This window comes from Pteropus vampyrus, unplaced genomic scaffold, assembly GCF_000151845.1.
Source record: "Pteropus vampyrus isolate Shadow unplaced genomic scaffold, Pvam_2.0 Scaffold2, whole genome shotgun sequence".
In the NCBI taxonomy this organism is placed as follows: Eukaryota; Metazoa; Chordata; class Mammalia; order Chiroptera; family Pteropodidae; genus Pteropus; species Pteropus vampyrus.
In genome coordinates, this window is record NW_011888783.1 from 22,962,501 (window position 1) to 22,969,419 (window position 6,919).

A 6,919-nucleotide genomic window follows, 5' to 3' on the forward strand; every position below is an offset into this window, starting at 1 on the left:
CCTGACAGCAGGACTATTAGGTATGTAAAAGAGCTGAGGATGTTGTATGTTTGAGCATATGTGCCTGTGTATCTAGAGAGACAAGATCCCTCAAGGAAGTAACGCCAAGGTGTAACTTAAAATATAATTAGTTGGCCATGCAAAGGGAGACAGAATGAACACCTCAGGAAGGAGACAACAGATGTGTAAAAACTCTAGGACAGGAAAGAGTTTGTAACACGACTAAATTGGAAGAACAGCATGCTGGCATTTGATAGGGAATTGGAAGATTTAGGGTGGGTCAGGTCTCGAAAGGCAAGCAGGGGCCAGATCATGACAATCCTTGTAAACCGTCTTAAGGAACTGGGATGATATATAAGTAAAATGAAGCAATAGAAAAAGAATAAGGAAGAGTGAAGCAAATATGAAAAATCATGGGACTCCTGAGCAATACCTCATTCCCAGCTTAAGTTCACTGCAGCCTGCCTCTCCTCTCCACTCTACCCTCCATGTTGCCACAAGTGTTACCTTTGTAAATACAGATATTATTCTGCCATTTCCCTGTTTAAAATAACTCTGATGACGGTCTGTGTTTTAAAAATACAGTCCCAGTACAAATCCTTAAGGAGTATACTCCCAAAATATAATATACTTTTCTAGAATCATCTTCTGCCACTTCATCCCATATAGCCTGTACTTTAGTCATATCAAGCTTTTCACTCTTCCTTAAAAATTGCATATAGTATTATGTCTCCTTGCTTTTCCTTCTGCCCTTTCTCTGCAATGTCTTATCTTCTTTGGAAATTCTACAAGCCTCAAATGTCATCTCATCCATGAAGTCTTCCTGGACTGTATTTTCTGTACTCTAATAACATTTTATCTGTTATTTGTTTAAATATACCATCTTAAAGTTTTATTTGTACATTTCTATCCATAAAATATAAGTATTTTATGGGTATTTTGTGATTAATTTTTTGTTGTACCTAGTACATAGCACATAATACTCAAAATATTTAGTGAATGAATAAACATATTACTTTCGGCTAAAATCAACACATTTTATAGCATTCCTAAAACTGAGTTTTACATACAATTATGATTAATGTTGATTTTTTCCCACTGAGTCATCTAGTAATCTAGTCACTCTTCTATTTAAAATGCAATAGAATAGAGTTCTAAATTATGTATTACAAAATATACAACTTTTACTAGTTATGAATTTTTCTTATATAAAGTATGACTCTATTGAAACTATTTATATATCTTAAAAGATGAGGTAACACATAAAAGATGTTAATGTATCCCCTTCTCTAAAAAATGTGGTTCGAAGAAAGTAGTAAAGTGGAAGACAGGTAAAAGATAAACAATTATTTCCCTTTCATATTGAAGTGACAGAAAGAACAGAATATTCTAGGAGTCTTTAAAGATAATAAGAAACTACCTGTTCAAAATAATTTTAGAAAATGTCTACCCTCTGGAGGTAAAATGAATTAAATAACATTTAAGGGGTCCTGTGATAAACTTAAGCAGGCCTCTAAAAGTCAGATCCTGATTTCTTACAGAAATCGAATACCTTTTTTGAACCAGAAGACCTTATTCTGGACACAGTTCTGATACACATAAACTCTTAGACCTTAGAATTCACCCATCTTCTTTAGACCTGTTAACTATTTGCTAAATGATGAGTTGGAATAAGTGAAATTACTTCTAGTTCTTATAGTGTACAATTGTACATTTTAAAGATTATCTTTTTGTAAGAAGATCCAAATATAACCTATTCACCGCTAAATAGTGATAAAAGTAATTTTAGAATATTTTGATGTGGTCTTATTCATATGTATGACATTTTAAGAGGTTTTCACTTTTTTTAATTGATCTTCTTTGCCACCTTCATTCCACACTCTGCTAATGTCACTGGTTACCACATAAATAAACATGCTGCCACTTTCAGTATGCTCAGTCGAGCTGCTTCCCTAGGAAAGGCCCTGAGAGCATTTGCACCATGATTCTACTTCTTTTTGCAGAATTACAACAGCAAAATTTTCCTTTAGGCTTAGAATTCAGCTGACCCAGTTTTTCACTACCTGCAGCTCCAGACAGTCTGCTGAAATTAAAATTGTGCCTCTATCACCTTTCCCCTATTAGGCAAGGGGCTCCCTTTTTTTGAAGATTGCTCTCAATGAGAGGTAAAGATGTGTGTATGTGCTCCAACTTCCCACAGCCATTGCTGACATTTTTAGTTCACCTTTTACAGAGAACTATACCAGACCTCACAGTTCTCCTTAGCAGAACCTTACATACAACCACTAATAATCAGTTAGGGTTGGCATCTGAGATGTAACTTGCCACCCTAAGCCAGATCGTTTCAACATCTACCTCCTAGCTTTTATCTAAAATAATCAGATAATAGATTTTAGATTGTCATATAATATCAGTTTTTATATGTAGAAAAGACTGTCTAGTTTGAGTTAATTCTGGTTTTATTAAATGGGTGTAATTAGAGATTATAGGATATTAAGAAAGAAAAAAGTTATCTCAGTGCTAGAGGAAGATAAGATTAAATTGCTTCATTTCATTCTTTAATTATAATATTATTAACTATGTAATCTATGTGGAGTCTATAAATCTAAGATAGAATGTCTAAAATTTAGCAATAGCTAAGGAAAAGTTTGACGATTTTCTGATTTCCATTAGAATCACAAAACGAATATCTCTTATAACCTACTCATAGTTGTATGAGGTGTAGACAACTGATATAAAAATTTGGAAGCATTAAACTTTAGCTACCACCATTTTGTATTTCATGTTATGATTTATAATCTCTTGGGAAAACATTATTTTCAGACAAAAAAAGAATGACCAAAAATTCAAGGTTGTTCTCTAGCCCAGTTATTTGTAAATATAGGTTAAGTTTATACCACTTAAAAATAAGTAAGCAATAGAATAGAGTAAGCCACAGGCTTTTCTAGCCTATGCGTTAGGGCCTGGTTTCTCTCAGAAAGTAGTTGTATAAAACCTCACACATATATAAAGTTGTTGATCAATGGATAATCCCAAATATGAGATAAATATCCTTTAACTTCATTGTCTAACCATAATATCTGACATCATAGATTTGGAAACTTTGAGTGAGTATATGAAACAGGAAAGATGAAAAAACGATAATCTTCTTGATAGAGAGTAAAAAAGCAGTTTGGGGAAGGTACTTATCTCTTCTTCAACTTATTTCAACATCATTCTAAAGCAAGGGTCTCCAACACCCAGTACTGGTCCATAGCCTATTGAGAACCGGGCCACACAGCAGGAGGTGAGAGGTAGGCAAGTGAGAGAAGTTTTATCTTTATTTGCAGCCACTCCCCATCACCACCTCAGCTCCACCTCAAATCATCAGGCATCAGATTCTCATAGGAACAGCGGTCCCCGGTGCCAAAAAGGTTGGGGACCGCTTTTCTAAAGTTGTGCTGTAGAACATGGTGGCCACTAGCCATTTGTAGCTACTGAGTTCTTGAAATGCGGCATTCATTATTTGCTACAAATGTAAGATATATACTAGATTTTGAAGACATTACAAAAAAGAATGTTAATAATGCAAGACATTTATTAAATACATGTTTTAAGATTACATGTTAAGGACGTGGTTCCATAGTGTATCAGTTAGCATGTCTGCTTACACGCAGAAGGTCCTGGGTTCATGCCCCTGTGAAGCCACAGTCCATGGTCTACGGCCATGCCACCCTGAACAAGCCCGATGTCTGATCTTGGAAGTTAAGCAGAGTTGGGCCTGGTTAGTACTTAAATGGGAGACCATCTAGGAAGACCAGGTGGTGTAGGCACAAATAATAATAATAATAATAAAAGATCACATACTAAGCAATTGATCTTCTTTACAGCCTGTAATAGAGTGATCACTAGTCCCAGTTTTTCTGGACTGAGGGGTTTTTAGAATGTGAAACTTTATGTGCAAAACCTGTCCACATCCAGAGCAAACCATGATGTACTGCTCACCCTACATAGACATTAAATATTATTTGCTGCATTCTACAGTTGAAAAATATATATATAGCTCAGAAAGATTCAGTAACTTGTGCAAATTCACACTACTAAAAAATGGCAAGGAGGGATTTTGTTGTGCTTGGTTTCTACTACACAGTGTAAACAATATATTATACTCTTCCCCTCACAGAAGATTGTTTTGTTTTTTATTCATTTCTCTAATTTACACATGTAAAATAATAATATGAAATATTACTTAGAAATATGAAATAACAATAGCTAACATCAATGTTATGTTGCTTTATTTAATTCTTATAATTCCATGATATAGTTACTATTGATATTCCTATTTTACAGATAAGGAAACTAAGGCACAGATAGGTTAAATAACTTCCTTATAAAAACAAATTTGCTTGGTTAAGCAAACAGACTTAACCTAGACAGTATGATTTCATTGTTGTTGAGCTATATTGTTAAGATAGCCCTTTAGAACTACTTGTCAATAAATATTGCAAGCACATCAGATTTCCTGGTACTGGGAAGAGCTCAGGGAAGTATGGAAAAGCTAATGTGGTAACCTGGACTCTAAATCCACATATAAACACTTAATTCCACAGAGTTACTAAATTTAGGGTCCACAAAAAGTAAGGAGAGCATCATAAATACATTTTTTTGACACTGTCATTTTCAAATTCTTAATTTTGATTTGTCTTTTGGTTCACTGATGTGTATTTTCATGCTACTTTTGAAAATATATGGGTTATGTATTTTTAGAAAACATGCTTATATAGAAATTAACTTTGCTGTCTTTATTCATGAAATAATTGGTTTTCTATAAAATTCATGAATTACATTTTTCCCCTCTAAATTTTATAAAAAATTAGAATGAGTAGTATGTTTCATTATCTTTCTATATATATAACAGAGGAATCATCTAATGTCATCATGATTTTTATTTTATTACAAAGAACCTGCTTTTTATAACCTAGGTATTTTTGAAATATTTTATAACTGTACTGGAAATTTTTTTTAGTTACCAAGATGTGCCTACCTATAGATTTCTCTGTATTGATTTTTGCCTGGAACATAGAGAACCTTTCAACCAGCATTATCAACCCAAGACATTTTTCACCAATTATCTTTGGTGATTCTGAGCCAATTATTCTAGTCTTTTCTTCGGATCATGTATAATTTTGAGACTGAATTTACATTTTTGGCTTTTCATATCTATGACTGCCCTCATCTTTTTCATTATTTTGCCTTTTCCTGTACATTCTGAGAGACTCACTGTTTTTCACATTAGTGATTCAACTTTCTACAGTGTCAAATCCATCTTTTACGGTCTTCAATGTGAATTAATCCAGATATTGAATTATCATCTCATTTTCTTTTGAAAACTATATAAAACTATATATATAGAGAGAGAGAACTATATACATAGAACTATATGCAGAAATATACATTGTTATATATACATATATACACATATACCTTTTAGCATCATATCAAAGATGTCAACCATTTTTCAAAAATCAAATTCTTAGGACTACTTTTTTGCCCAAAGTAAGTTTTCATAGTCCCCAAGGCAGATTTTTTTCTTTTAGTTACTCAAACCTGAGTAAGTCATGCCTGTCTAGACTCTTAACATTGATTGATAGAAAGCATTCAGTGACAGCAAATGAGCAAATTAAACTCCTTTGCCCTTCTTGCCCTGATACAATCTCTCTCTATGATCTACAGTGTTGGACAAGAAAATAAACACATATTCAGCCCCATGCTCAATATATAAGAAGCTTTTGCTCTAGTCAAGTTCCTCTGCACTGAAGTAGTACCTTCTAATATCTCCCATTCATTGGTTGTTTGGTCCTTTTCACAGTGGAGTCAGGAACACTACAAGTCTGAAACCACAGCTCTGAGCATCCTCTGTACATTACTTGACTTGTGCGAAGCACATCTTCCAGAATGTAACATGCTACTGCCAGTAAGAACACCACCACCCTCCTTCTGCTTAATATCCCTTCAACTGTCTTTACCGTGTGTATGGAGGTACCAAAATAATAGTTTAGTTTTGCCCCAGGTTTTTATTGGTTCAGATCTTCTGAAGTGTGTGTGTGTGTGTGTGTGTGTGTGTGTGTGTGTATGTGTGTGTGTGTGTGTGTGTAGAGGGAAAGGGTGACAAGGTGACCTGAAAGAAAAAAAATTATTTTTCTACCCCTTTCATTTAGAAAAAATCATAACAAAACAGCATAAGATTAGGAGTCTAGTCCCCTTTCGTGGTTCTTGCAGTTACTGAAAAGTCCTTTCAGATTTTGTCAATAGATTATGTTTCAGTTTCATATTGTGATTGCATTTTTAGAATTTCTCCTTATCTGTGTCTTCATAGGTAATGAGAAGTCATGAGAGGCTGCAGTGAGAACTAGCAGGAGAACTTTTAAACAAGAACCCACTAGAATATCTTTAGTTCAGCCAAGACCGGCCTTATAAATTTCAAGAGTTCCTGGAATTAAATATAAAATATTTTTCATTTAACTTTTTTCACGATTTTATATGTCTTTGAAGTTCAATATAATAACAACGCATGTTGCTTTTGATCTTTGGTGTTGCCGCAGAGTGACTCTTTAAACATGCTGGGTTAGATAATTTGCATATCCACCTAAATAGCATCAAAGATTCATGAAGCACTTTGAGTGTAGTGCAGGAAGGTTATCAGACATAAAAGGGCTGCTTTTGGTTTTGATGCCTCTGCTGAGTCACCTAATTAGGTTATCTGAAAATCATAATGGTGACATTTGATTCTACTGTTGTTTTTAATAGGACAGTCACATCAGAATAACTACCTTCTACATTAAAACAATTTTTCCCAAGACTATTAAGTTTGACCTAACAATGTTAGAGCCATATTGGCAAGCCATCATAAGCAGACTTCAGGTGTCTATTTTGCATTGGC

The 6,919-nt window shown here is 34.1% G+C and overlaps 1 pseudogene; it reads left to right on the forward strand.

Moving 5' to 3' along the window:
• Positions 1–3,696: 3,696 nt before the first annotated feature.
• LOC111739595 lies at positions 3,697–3,812 on the forward strand (annotated as a pseudogene).
• Positions 3,813–6,919: the final 3,107 nt, after the last annotated feature.